The sequence below is a fragment of the Panthera pardus genome, unplaced genomic scaffold (genome assembly GCF_024362965.1).
Source record: "Panthera pardus isolate Hobbes unplaced genomic scaffold, ASM2436296v1 HiC_scaffold_25, whole genome shotgun sequence".
NCBI classification, from domain to species: domain Eukaryota; kingdom Metazoa; phylum Chordata; class Mammalia; order Carnivora; family Felidae; genus Panthera; species Panthera pardus.
The window spans coordinates 24,319,829-24,334,152 of NW_026526821.1; the positions used below are offsets into that span (position 1 = coordinate 24,319,829).

General features: G+C 37.8%; 1 protein-coding gene across 6 annotated transcripts in view; it reads left to right on the forward strand.

Annotated features, from left to right (window-relative positions):
* Nucleotides 1–14,324, forward strand: part of NCOA6 (nuclear receptor coactivator 6) — a 107,514-nt gene that overhangs the window by 18,843 nt on the left and 74,347 nt on the right. For 5 of the 6 annotated variants that reach the window (XM_053890323.1, XM_053890324.1, XM_053890329.1 and 2 more), the window contains exon 2: nucleotides 381–457. The exons of the other annotated variant lie outside the window; for it this stretch is intronic. The gene's annotated coding sequence lies outside the window, so the exon portion shown is untranslated. The remainder of the gene's footprint in view (nucleotides 1–380; nucleotides 458–14,324) is intronic. 6 annotated transcript variants of the gene reach the window in all.

The window sequence follows — 14,324 nt, forward strand, 5'->3', positions numbered from 1 at the left end:
ATTTGGGCTCTTTCCATACTTTGGCTATTGTTGATAGTGCTGCTATAAACATGGGGGTGCCTGTGTCCCTTCGAAACAGCACACCTGTATGCTGTGGATAAATACTTAGCAGTGCAATTGCTGGGTCGTAGGGTAGTTCTATTTTTAGTTTTTGGAGGAACCTCCGTACTGTTTTCCAGAGTGGCTGCACCAGCTTGCATTCCCAGATAATCTCATGTCTTTTAACAACACTTTCTAGAGTGAAATTACCAGAAACAGTGATAGAAAGAAGGAATTTGGCCAGTCACAAAAATTTTACTTTGAATAGGCTTATTGGGCTTATACAATTTAGTCTTTTCTTCTGATGTTTCTCTTCTTCCTCTCTGCCCTTTTCTGTCTAGGTCCTGGATGGAATGGAGAGGGGTCCTACTGAACATCTATTATCTTTTCTGAGAGTGGTCAGAGAGTTCTTAAACAGGTCTGTTGTTTATATATAGAATACAAATGCAATCTTGATTTATTAAAAAAAAACCAAAAACTTGGTTTCAACATAAGAAAAGGATTGATTTAGAAATAGAGTTTACTTTTTTAAAAAGAAGGCATTTGATCTCCATGTCAGTGGGGAATTTTAGTTTGATAAGCTGTGTTTGACATGTGAATTGGACCCAAAGCAACAGAATTAAATGAGATCTGCTTATTAGAAAAACACTTTCTTAATAGAAAAGCAAGTGAGTCTTATCTTTTTCAGTTATGTTGAAAATATGGAATATGGCAGAATTCTTTATTGATTTCATGGAAGGTACTAAGAAAAGGTAAAAAGGTGAATGTCTCAGTTGTCTATGATTCTGGAGGGGAATGGAGGCATGAGTAAATCCAAGAAGGAAAATATTTATTTGGTTGTCTTTCTCATGTTTTCAGAATTCATAGCATTGAAAAGAAAAAAAGGTACCTTGCAAATCTTTGATTCAGAGGAAGGCAAGTGTATAGAGTTTTGGTTTATTCTTTTCTTATTCATCTGCGTCTCTCTAACCATGAATGAACTGTATCATTTAGACAGATGAAAACCATAGCTTAGTGATTTCCCAAACTTGTCTTCACATTGAAATCACCTATGGAACTTGGCAAACTATTGATGCCTGTGTCTCCCTTCCTTCCCTGCTCCCCACTCCATTGTGATTTAATTGGCTTGGGCACCTGGCTTAGGTTTTGGTATTTTTAAAAGATCCCCAGGTGATCCTAAAATTTGACAAGTTTGGGAACCACAGATCTAGCCAGTTAAAGCAGACCTGGCCACTATTGTAACTTGTGACTTTTTTTTTGCATAAATGTTTGGATAAATACATAAATAAGAGTATAAATATTTTGATTTAGGAATCTAGTGCTTTAAATCTAGGTTCTTGCTAGAATATAAGCCCCATAAAAGCAGGTAGCATGTCTGTATTTTTCTTCATTATCGTATCCTTAGCATTTAGAACAATGTCTGGCATATATTGCATGCCTAAATATTTGTTGAATGAGTGAATGAACCTGTCAGTCTCTAGTGAGCTGAGAGTATCCTTTTACCTAATACACCAATGGTCTGAGATAGAGAGGGAGGTGGTTGTGAAGAGCCCAGCCTGCCTAGACTTGAATAATGGCTCTGTCACTTACTAGCTGTATGACCTTAAGCAAGTTACTTCTCTGTGCCTAAGTTTCCTCATTTGTAAAACGGGGGTAATTGAATCTATTTCATGGAATTGTTGGGGGAACTAATTGAATTGATAATGCAAAGTACTTAGAACAATGCCTGGTATATAATAGTGTCCTGTAAGTTTTAGCTACTGTAAAATTAAAAAAAACTGTATTTTCTGCAGTTTGGGTAATTTATCTGTAGAATACTGTTTGAGAGCTAGGGTAGAATAATGGAATCAGCTGCATTAGATGTAATTAAAGAAGGCTTGACAAAGAAGGTGATTTTTTTTTTTTTTAGTTACCTTAATGAGGTAAATTTGCATACAATCACCTGCATCCGTTTTATTTACTTTTTACCTACATGCATTTTTAATTTTTTTAAAATGTTTATGAGAGAGCGCGTGCACACACACGCGCCACCATGAGCGGGGGAGGGGCAGAGAGAGAGAGGCAGATACAGAATCTGAAGCAGGCTCCAGGGTCTGAGCTGTCAGCACAGAGCCTGACGACAACGATGACGACATGGGGCTCGAACTCACAAACTGTGAGATCATGACCTGAACTGAAGTGGGACGCTTCATGGAGGAGCCATCCAGGCGCCCCTCCCTTAGCATAGTTTCATTATTTATCTGTGTTGTTGCATGTATCAGTAGTTTGTTCCTTTTTGATGCCGATTATTGTCTTATATGGATATAACATGTTTATCTGTTCACTTGTGATGGATATTTGGGTTAGTTCCAGTTTTGATGACTGTGAATAAAGTTGCTATAAATGTTTTTTAATTTTAATTTTATTTTTTTATAGAGATAGAGTGTGACCAGGGGAGAGGGGGAGAGGGGCAGAGGGAGAGAGAGAGAGAGAGAGAGAGAGAGAGAGAGGGAGAATCTTAAGCAGGCTCCACATTCAGCAAGGAGCCTGATGTGGGGCTCGATCCCATGACCCTGGAATTATGACCTGAGCCAAAATCAAGAGTTGGAGGTTCAACTCACTGAACCACCCAGGCGCCCTGCTACAAGCATTTTTGCAAGTCTTTGTGTAGACATATTTTTATTTATTGTTGGGTAAATCCCTTGCAATGGGATTGCTGGGTTGTATGGCATATATGGCATACTAACTTTTAAAAGAAACTGCCAAAAAGTTTTTTTTTAACTTTTTAAAAAATTTTTATTTATTTTTGTATGTTTTTATTTTTATTTTTGAGAGAGAGACAGAGTGTGAGTGGGGGAGGGGCAGAGAGAGAGGGACACACAGAATCCGAAGCGGGCTACAGGCTCCGAGCTGTCAGCAAGAGCCCGATGTGGGGCTTGAACTCACAGACTGTGAGATCATGATCTGAGCTAAAGTCGGTCATCCAACCAACTGAGCCACCCAGGTGCCCCAGAAACTGCCAAAAAGTTTTAAAGGAGGTGAATATTCAGTAGGATTTCCAGGGAGAGTCCATTAGTTATCTATTGTTGCATAATAAATTACCACAAATTTAGCAGCTTAAAACAACAGATATTTATTGTGGCACAATTTCCATGGGTCAGGAATCTGGGTACAGCTTAGGTGAGTCCTCTGTGTCAGGGTCTCTCAGAGGCAGCAGTCAAGGTGTCAGCCAGGGCTGGAGTCTCATCTCAGTGCTTGACTGAAGAAGGAACTGCTTCTAAGTTCACTTGGTTGTTGGTGGAATTCACTTCTTCAAGGGATGTTGAATTAAGGACCTTGATTTCTTTTTTCTTTTCTTTTCTTTTTTTTCCCTGTGTTCTCAGACTATCTATTTGTTTATTTTCAGGAATAGAATTTAGTGATTCATGACTTACATATAACACCCAGTGCTCATCCCAACAAGTGTCCTTCCTCCTTAATACCCCTCACCCTTTTAGCCCTTCCCCCCACTTAACAGCACGCCAGCAAACCTTAGTTTGTTCTCTGTGTTTAAGAGTCTCTTATGGTTTGTCTCTGTTTTTATATTATTTTTGCTCCCCATCCCTTATGTTCATCAGTTTTGTATCCTAAATTTCACATATGAGTGAAGTCATATGATATTTATCTTTCTCTGACTTACTTTGCTTGGCATAATACACATTGTTCCATCCACATTGTTGCAACTGGCAAGATTTCATTCTTTTTAATCCCCAAGTAACATTCCATTGTGTATATATACCACATCTTCTTTATCCATTCATCAGTTGATGAACATTTGGGCTCTTTCCATACTTTGGCTATTGTTGATAGTGCTGCTGTAAACATTAGGGTGCATGTGCCTCTTCAGATCAGCACTTCTTTATCCTTTGGATAAATACCTAGTAGTGCAATTGCTGGGTCATAGAATAGTTCTATTTTTAATTTTGGGGGGAACCTCCATACTGTTTTCCAGAGTGGCTACACCAGTTTGCATTCCCATCAGCAGTGCAAGAGGGTACCTCTTTCTCCACATCCTTGCCAGCATCTGTTGTTGCCTGAGTTGTTAATGTTAGCCATTCTGACATATGTGGGGTGGTATCTCATGGTGGTTTTGATTTGTATTTCCCTGATGATGAGTGATGTTGAGCATTTTTTCATGTGTCTGTTAGCCATCTGGATGTCTTGTTTGGAAAAGTTTCTATTCATGTCTTTTGCCCATTTCTTCACTGGATTATTTGTTTTTTGGGTGTGAGTTTGATATGTTCTTTATAGATTTTGGATACTAACCCTTTATCTGATATGTCATTTGCAAATATCTTCTCCCATTCTGTTGGTTGCCTTTTAGTTTTGCTGATTATTTTCTTCTCTGTGCAGAAGCTTTTTATCTTGATGAGATCCTAGTAGTTCATTTTTGCTTTTGTTTCCCTCGCCTCTGAAGACATGTCAAGTAAAGTTGCTGTGGCCAAGGTCAAAGAGGTTGTTGCCTGTTTTCTCCTCTAGGATTTTGATGGCTTCCTGTCTTATGTTTAGGTCTTTCATCCATTTTGAGTTTATTTTTGTGTATGGTATAAGAAAGTGGTCCAGGTTCATTCTTCTGCCTATCACTGTCCAGTTTTCTCAACACCATTTGCTGAAGAGACTGTCTTTTTTCCATTGGATATTCTTTGCTGATTTGTCAAAGATTAGTTGGCAGTACATTTGTGGGTCCATTTCTGGGTTCTCTGTTCTGTTCCATTGATCTATGTGTCTGTTTCTGTGCCACTACCATACTGTCTTGATGATTACAGCTTTGCGATACAGCTTGAAGTCTGGAATTGTGATGCCTCCAGCTTTGGGTTTCTTTTTTGGGATTGCTTTGGCTGTTCGGGGTCTTCTATGGTTCCATACAAATTTTAGGATTGTTTGTTCTAGCTCTGTGAAGAATGCTGGTGTTATTTTGATAGGGATTGCATTGAATATGTAGATTACTTTGGGTAGTATTGACATTTTAACAATATTCTTCCTATCCAGGAGCATGGAATCTTTTTCCATTTTCTTGCATCTTCTTCAATTTCTTTCATAAACTTTCTGTAGTTTTCAGTGTATAGATTTTTCACCTCTTTGGTTAGGTTTATTCCTAGGTATTTTATAGCTTTTAGTGCAATTGTAAATGGGATCAATTCCTTGATTTCTCCTTCTGTTGCTTCATTATTGGTGTATAGAAATGCAACCAATTTCTGTACATTGCTTTGATATCCTGCAACTTTGCTGAATTCAAGTATCAGTCCTAGCAGTTTTTTGGTGGAGTCTTTTGGGTTTTCCACATAGATTATCATGTCGTCTGCGAAGAGTGAAAGTTTGACTTCCTCCTTGCTAATTTGGATCCCTTTTATTTCTTTAAAAAAAATTTTCTTTAATGTTTATTTATTTTTGAGAGACAGAGCAGGAGTGGGGAAGGGACAGAGAGAGAGGGAGACACAGAATATGAAGCAGGCTCCAGGCTCTGAGCTGTTAGCACAGAGCCTGATGCAGGGCTCAAACCCATGAACCCTGAGATATGACCTGAGCCGAAGTCAGACGCCCAATTGACTGAGCCCCCCAGGTGCCCCAGATCCCTTTTATTTCTTTGTGTTGTCTGATTGCTAAGTTTAGGACTTCCAACACTATGTTGAATAACAGTGGTAAGAGTGGGCATCCTTATTGTGTTCCTGACCTTAGGGGGAAAGCTCTCAGTTTTTCCCCATTGAGGATGATATTAGCAGTGGATCTTTCATATATGGATGGCCTTTATGATCTTTAGGTATTATCCTTCCGTAAGGACCTTGGTTTCTCACTGGCTGTTAACTGGAGGCTGCTCCAATATAGCACACTGAGAGGGCAATAAATAGAGTCTTCCAGAAAAATAGAAGTCACATCTTTTTAACATAATCATGGAAGTGACATCCTGTCACCAGCATCTGTTGGTTAGAAGTCACTAGGCTAGCCCACTCATGGGGAGGAGATTACACAAGGATGTGAATACTAGATGCTGGAATAATTGATGGCCATCTTAGAAGTATATCTCCCACAGAAGGCATGGTTTAGTGGCAGGTTGGGTCCAGATGGACCAAGGGGAAAAAGTAGCTTGTGAAATTTTCTTCATCTTTCCTGTATCAAACTGTATCTCTTTCTTCCTTCTGTCTTTCACATCAGCGTCTCTCCCCTTCACGAAGAGAGACATAAAGGTCACTCTCACAGTAAGTTTTTTATCTGAGTTGTTTTTGTTTTTATTTTATTTTATTTTATTTTATTTTATTTTATTTTTGAGAAAGAGAGCAAGCACTCGAGCTAGGGAGGGGCAGTGGGAGAGGAAGAGAGAATCCTAAGCAGACTCCACACCCAACACGGAGCCCAACATGGGGCTTGATCCCACGATGGGGGCTTGATCCCACAACCCTGGGATCATGACCTGGGCTGAAATCAAGAGTTGGACACTCTACCAACTAAGCCACCCAGGTGCCCCTTGAATATTTTTTATTGTTGTTAAGAGATTTAATTAAGGCTTCTTCCTGAATCATTTAGTGTTTATAGCTTATTTAAAAAAACATTTTATTATGGAAATTGAGACAGATACAAAAGTAGAATGCTATCATGAACCGTATGTACCTTTCACCCACCTTAAACAATTTATTTATTTATTTTTTACCAATCTTACAAGTATACTCTACATACAATAAAATACACTCATTTTAAATGTATAGTTTGTATTCTGTCGGATGCCTATATCCTAACAATCAAGAAGATGTAGAACATTTTCACTCCAAAGTTACCTTGTGCCCCTGTTTAATCAGTCCCCATCCCAGTCCTAGGAAGTACCCATCAGATTTCTATTGTTGTGGGTTCATTTTGCCTGTTGTAAAATGTCATAGAAATGTTTGGATTCTTTTGATCACCATGTTTTTGAGATTCATCCCTGTTGCATATTTCAGTAATTCAGAGTTTTTCAGCCTTGGCACTATGGACATTTTGGGCTGGATAATTTGTTTTGCAGACTGTCCTGTGTATTGCAGGATATTTAGTAGCATCCCTGACCTCTATCCATTAGATGCCCATAGCATTCTCCTCCCTTCCTTTGATTGTAACAATCAAAAATGTCTCCATACATTGCCACCTATACACTAGGGGACAAAATCCCCTCCCTTGACTGGTAGATAACCTTTACAGTAGTTGATCCTTTTTATTGTTGGGCAGTATTCCACTGTATGGCTACACTACAATTTATCCATTTACTGATTGATGGATATTTGGGCTGTGTCCAGTTTACTTTCAGTTTCGGGCTGTTATAGATAGAGTTGCTATTAACCTTCATAGGAAGTCTTTGTATAGACATGTTTTTATTCAGGATAAATATCTAGGAGTTAGATTGCTGGGTCTTATGATAAATAAATGCTTAACTTTAAAAGAAACTGCCAAATTGTTTGTACATTTTTATAGTCCCACCACTATGGGAGTTCCAGTTGCTCTGCATCCTTGCCAACATTTGATACTTATTCTTTTTAATTTTAACCATTAGTGTAGGTGTGTTATTTGTCGCTTTAATTTTCATTTTCCTGATGACTGATAGTGTTGAGTATCTTTTTATGTGCTTGTTGTAAAGTGTCTCTTCAAATCTTTTGTCCATTTTTCATTGCATTATGTCTTATTATTGAGTTTCCTTTGTCTTTTCCCCTATGTGTGCATAAACATATTTAAGAAATTAAATATTAAGAAAGACAAGACAATTGAAATAATGAATACACCTTTATATAGTTTCATATTTATTTATTTATTTATTTATTTATTTATTTATTTATTTTTAATGCTTATTTTTGAGAGAGAGACAGAGAAACAGAGTGCGAGTGAGGGAGGGGCAAAGAGAGAGGGTCAGATAGAAAACCTGAAGCAGACTTCAGGCTCTGAGCTATCAGCACAGAGCCCAACATGGGGCTTGAACCCATGAAACACGAGATCATGACCTGAACTGAAGTTGGACACTTAACCAGCTGAGCCACCCAGGCACCTTACCATGCATCTTTTCTGACCACAATGCTGTGAAACTAGAAATGAGTCATAAGAAAAAAATCTAGAAACAACACAAGTGCATAGAGTTAAATAACATGCTACCAAACAATGAATGTGTCAACCAAGATATCAAAGAGGAAATAAAATAATACATGGAGAGAAATGAAAATGAAAATACAAGGGTTCAAAATCTTTGGGATGCAGCAAAAACTGTTCTAAGAAGGAAATTTATAGCAATAAAAGCCTGCTGCAAGAAGCAAGAAAAATCCGAAATAAGCAACCTAGCCTTATCCCCAAAAGAACTGGAGAAAGAACAAACACACCCAAAACCAGTAGAAGGAAGGAAATAATAAAGATTAAAACAGAAATAAATGAAATAGAAACTAAAAAAAAAAAAACAAAAAAAACCCAGTAAAATAGGTTAATGAAACCAGGAACTGACTCTGAAAAAATAACAAAATTGAAAAATCTTTACCCAGACTCATCAAAAATAAAAGCAGAGAGAGAGAGAGAGGACTCAAATAAGCAAAATCAAAGATGAAAGAGGAGCAATAACAACTGACACCACAGAAATACAAAGGATTATGAGAATATTATGAAAAATTATGTGCCAACAAACTGGGCAACCTAGAAAAAGTGGATAAATTCCTAGAAACATATAACTTTCCAAAATTGAATCAGAAAGAAATAGAAAATTTGAACAGACTGATTACCAGCAATGAAATAGAATCAGGAATCAACTCCCAACAAACAAAATTCTGGGATCCGATGTCTTCACAGGTGAATTCTACTAAACATTTAAAGAAAAGTTGATACATACTCTTCTCAAACTATTCCAAAACATGTAAGAGGAAGGAAAACTTCCAAATTCATTCTATGAGGCTAGCATTACTCTGACCCCAAAGCCAGATAAAGACGGTACAAAAAAAGAATTACAAGCCAGTATCTCTGATGAACATAGATGCAAAAGTCCTTTACAAAGTATTAGCAGGGGTGCTTGGCTGGCTCAGTTAGAAGAGTATATGACTCTTGATCTCAGGGTTGTGAGTTCAAGTCTCACGTTGGGTCTAGAGATTACCTAAAAAAAATATTAGCAAACCAAATCCAACAATATATTTAAAAATTCATTCACCACAAGTAAGTGGGATTTATTCCTGAGATGCAAGAGTGGTTCAGTATTTGTAAATCACTCACTGTGATACATCATATCAGCAAGAGAAGGGATAACCATATGATCATTTCAGTAGATGCAGAAGAAGCATTTGATGAAGTATAACATCCATTTTTGATAAAAACTCTCAACAAAGTAGGATTAAAGGGAACATGCCTCAATATTATAAAGGCCACGTATGAAAAGCACACAGCTAAAATCACTCAATGGTAAAAAACTGAGAGCTTTTCCTCTAAGATCAGGAACAAGGCAAGGATGTCTACTCTCACCACTTTTATTCAACATAGTACTGAAAGTCCTAGCCACAGCAATCAGACAAGAAAAATAAATAAAAAGCATCCATATTGGTAAGGAAGAAGCAGAACTTTCACTGTTTACAAGATGGCATGATACTATATGTAGAAAACCCAAGACTCCACCGAAAAACTTCTAGAATTGATAAATGAATTCAGTAAGGTCATAGGATACAAAGTTAACCTATAGAAATCCATTGCATTTTTATACACTAATAATGAAGTAGCAGAAAGAGAAATTAAGGAAACAATGCCATTTACAATTACACCAAAAAGAATAAAATTAACCAAGGAGGTGAAAGACCAGTATTCTGAAAACTAAACAACATTGATGAAAGCAATTGAAGATGACACAAACAAACGGAAAGATATTCCATATTCATGGATTGGGAGAACAAATATTGTTAAAATGTCCATACTACCCAAAGCAATCTACACATTTAATGCATCCCTGTCAAAACACCAATGCCATTTTTCACAGAACTAGACAAATAATCCTAAAATTTGTGTAGAACCACAAAAGACCCTGGATTGCCAAAGAGTCTTGAAAAAGAAGAACAAAACTGGAAGTATCACAATCCAATCCCAGATTTCAAGATATACTATAAAGCTGTAGTAATTAAAACAGTGTGGTCTTGGCACAAAAATAGACACATAAAACAATAGTACAGAATAAAGAGCCCAGAAATAAACCCACAATTATATGGTTAATTAAATTAAAGCAAAGGAGGCCAGAATATGCAATGGGAAAAAGTCTCTTCAACAAATGATGGTGGGAAGACTGGACAGCTATATGCCAAAGAATGAAACTGGACCACTTTCTTTCACTATACACAAAAAATAACCGTAAAATGAATTAAAGACCTAAATGTGAGACCTGAAACCATAAAAATCCTAGAAGACAGCACAGGGGGTAATTTCTCTGATATCAGTTGTATGTAGCAGCAGCTTTCTAGATATATCTATCTTCTAAGGCAAGGGAAACAAAAGCAAAAATAAACTATTAGGAATGCATCAAAATAAAAAGCTTCTGCACAGCAAAGGAAACAATCAACAAAACAAAAAGCATACTGAATGGGAGAAGATAATTGCAAACAACATATCTGATAAGAGGTTAGTATCCAAAATATATAAAGAACTTATAGGGGTGCCTGGGTGGCTCAGTCGGTTAAGCGTCCGCTTCAGCTCAGGTCATGATCTCCCAGTCTGTGAGTTCAAGTCCCGCATAAGGCTCTGTGCTGACAGCTCAGAGCCTGGAGCCTGCTTCAGATTCTGTGTCTCCCTCTCTCTCTGCCCCTCCCCTGCTCATGCTCTGTCTCTCTCTGTCTCAGAAATAAATAAAAACATTAAAAAAAAAAAAAAAAAGAACTTATACAGCTCAACACAAAAAAAACCCCAAATAATGCAGTGTAAAAATGGGCAGAAAACATGAACAGACATTTCTTCAAAGAAGACAGCCACATGTCCAGCAGACACATGAAAAGAATCTCAACATCACTCATCATCAGGAAAATACAAATCAAAACCATGAGATATGACCTCACACCTGTCAGAATGGCTAAAATAAAAAACAAGAAACAACAAGTATTGGCAAGGATGTAGACAAAAAGGAACCCTTGTGCACTGTTGGTAGGAATGCAATCTGGAGCAGCCATTGTGGAAAACAGAATGGCAGTCCTCAAAAGATTAAAAATAGAATTCACGTATGATCCAGTAATTCCACTTTTAGGTATTTACCCAAAGAATATGAAAATGCTAATTCTAAAAGATATGTGCACCCCTGTGTTTATCATAGCATTATTCACAATAGCTAAATTATGGAAGCAGCCCAATAGATGAATGGATAAAGGTGTGTGTGTGTGTGTGTGTGTGTGTGTGTGTGTGTGTGTGTGTGTGTAATAGTTATTACTCAGCCATAAAAAAAGAATGACATCTTGCCATTTGCATCAACGTGGATGGATCTTGACGGTATACTGCTCAGTAAATAGCTCAGAGAAAAAAACATACCATATGATTTCACTCGTGTGGAATTTAAGAAACAAAACAAGTGAACAAAGAAAAAAGACAAATGAAACACCAGACTCTTAACTATAGAGAACAAACTGGTGGTTACCAGAGGGGAGGTAGTTGGGGGAATGGGTGAAATAGGTGAAGGAGATTAAGAGTACATTTATTTTGAGGAGCACTGAATAATGTATAGAATTATTGAATCTATTGTACACCAGAAACTAATAAAACACTGTATGTTAATTATACTGCAGTAAAAATAAAAGAATGATAAAATATTAAAGATAAAAGTATATACCAAGAACTCTTGTGGGTGCCTGGGTGGCCCAGTTGGTTAGCATCTGACTCTTGGTTTCAGCTCACATCATGATCTCACAGTTAGCAGTGCAGAGCCTGCTTGGGATTCTCCCTCTCTCCCTCTCTGCCCCTCCCCCACTCGTCTCTGTCTCAAATAAATAAACTTTAAAAAAAATTTACAATTCAATTATAAAGAGTCAAATATCCCAGTTTTAAAAATTGACAAAAGATTTGAATGGATGTTTCTCCAAATTGTGGCAAATGGAAAATAAACGTGAAAATATGCTTAACATCATTTGGCATCAGGGAAATGCAAATCAAAAGCACCATGAGATACCACCTTACACCCACCAGGATAGCTGTACTCAGAAAGGTAATGACAAGTTGGCGGCGATGCAGAGAAGTTGGAACCCTTGTGCCCTACTGGTGGGAATGTAAAATGGTGTAACTGCTTTGTAAAACAGTTTGGAAATTCCTCAAAAGATTAAACATAGAAAATATATGACCCAGCAATTTTACTCCTAAGTGTGTGTGTGTATATATGTATGTATATGTGTATGTAAATATGTATGTATGTGTACATGTAATCGTGTATATATATATATATATATATATATATCCGAGAAAAATGAAAATATGTCCATACAAAAACTCGTATACAAATATTCATAACAGCATTATTCATAATAGTGAAAAATGGAAACAACCCAAATGTCTATCAGCTGATGAATAAATGGATAAATAAATGTGGTTCTTTTGGTAAGGGATGTTATTTGGTATTTTTAAAAATACTGTTACTTCCTACAACATCTTGAAAATATTCTAAGTGAAAGAAGCTGGTCACAAAAGACCAGTTATTATATGGTTTCTACTATATGAGGTATCTAGAAAAGACAAATGCTCCTCGACCTAGTCTCAACTTTACCCTTTAATGGGGGCGGGGGGGATTAACACATTAAATTAAAAACAGAGCATATTAGCAAAATTGTTCATTGTACTCGGATGAAGATGATGGTGACTAGTAATAGTTCATCTTTATTTCATACCTTATAGATCTTTTCAATGATTATTTTTTTTAAAAAATAGCATTTGGGGGTACCTGCGTGGCTCAGTCAGTTAAATGTCCAACTTCAGGTCATGATCTTGCTGTTTGTGGGTTCGAGCCCTGTGTCGGGCTCTGTCCTGACAGCTTCATCCTGGAGCCTGCTTTTGATTGTGTCTCCCTCTCTCTCTGCACCTCACCCACTCATGTTCTGTCTCTCTGTGTCTCAAAAATGAATAAACACTAAAAAAAATTTTTTACGGGCACCTGGGTGGCTCAGTCGGTTGAGTGTCCGACTTCAGCTCGGGTCATGATCTCCCAGTCTGTGAGTTCGAGCCCCACGTCAGGCTCTGTGCTGACAGCTCAGAGCCTGGAGCCTGCTTCGGATTCTGTGTCTCCCTCTCTCTCTGCCCCTCCCCCACTCTGTCTATGTCTCTGTCTTTCTGTCTCTCTGTCAAAAATAAACATTAAAAAATTAAAAAAAAATTTTTTTAATAAATAGTATTTATGGGGTACCTGGAGGGCTCAGTTGGTTGAGCATCCGTCTTCAGCTCGGGTCATGATCTCACTGTTTGTGAGTTCAAGCCCTACTTTGGGCTCTCTGGTGTCAGCATGGAGCCCACTTCACATCCTCTGTCCCCCTCTCTCTCTGCACCTCCCCTTCTCATACGGTGTCTCTCAAAAATAAACAAACAAAAAAAGATGGTGTTTATTCAGTGCTATTTATTCAATAAATAAGCAGCATTGAATAAATAGAAAAATAATATGGAAAGAAAAAAGTCTCTCAATCATAATCCCAAATAATTGATATAGTTAAATGTCAAGGATAAGGAACATAATAGTCCATTCCTAAATTAAAGGATCAGGGTAGTGTTAGGGTTATGAGTTAAAGATAGGGTTAGGGTTAGCCGTTATGCAAAATGGCTGTGAGGGAGTAGACATGGTAAGTAGCCAACTTCTGATGACTATGTAACTGGACTAGGGCTGGTCTTGCACCTTTGTAAACACTTCCTGAATGTTGGGTATCAGAGGCCCAGAATTCACACTCTTCATTTGTGCTCAGAGCTTATCTTCCCATGGAGGCTATAAAGCTGAATAGGAAAAATGTATTTTTTTTTAATTTATTTTTTATAGGGAAGGAGAGAGAAAAAGAGAGAGAGAGAGAGAGTGAGAATTCCAAGCAGGCTTCGCACTGTCAGAGAGGCTTGAATTCACGAATCATGAGATCATGACCTGAGCTAAAGTCGGACATTAACCAACTGAGCCACCCAGGTGCGAGCATACACAAGTTGGGGAGGGGCAGAGACCGAGACACAGAATATGAAGCAGGCTCCAGGCTCCCAGCTGTCAGCGCAGAGCCTGATGCAGGGCCAGAACCCACGAACCATAGATCTGGAAAATGTTAGCCCATCATTTTCTAAATGACAACATGGAAGCTAAGAAAGGTTTAAGTGATTCC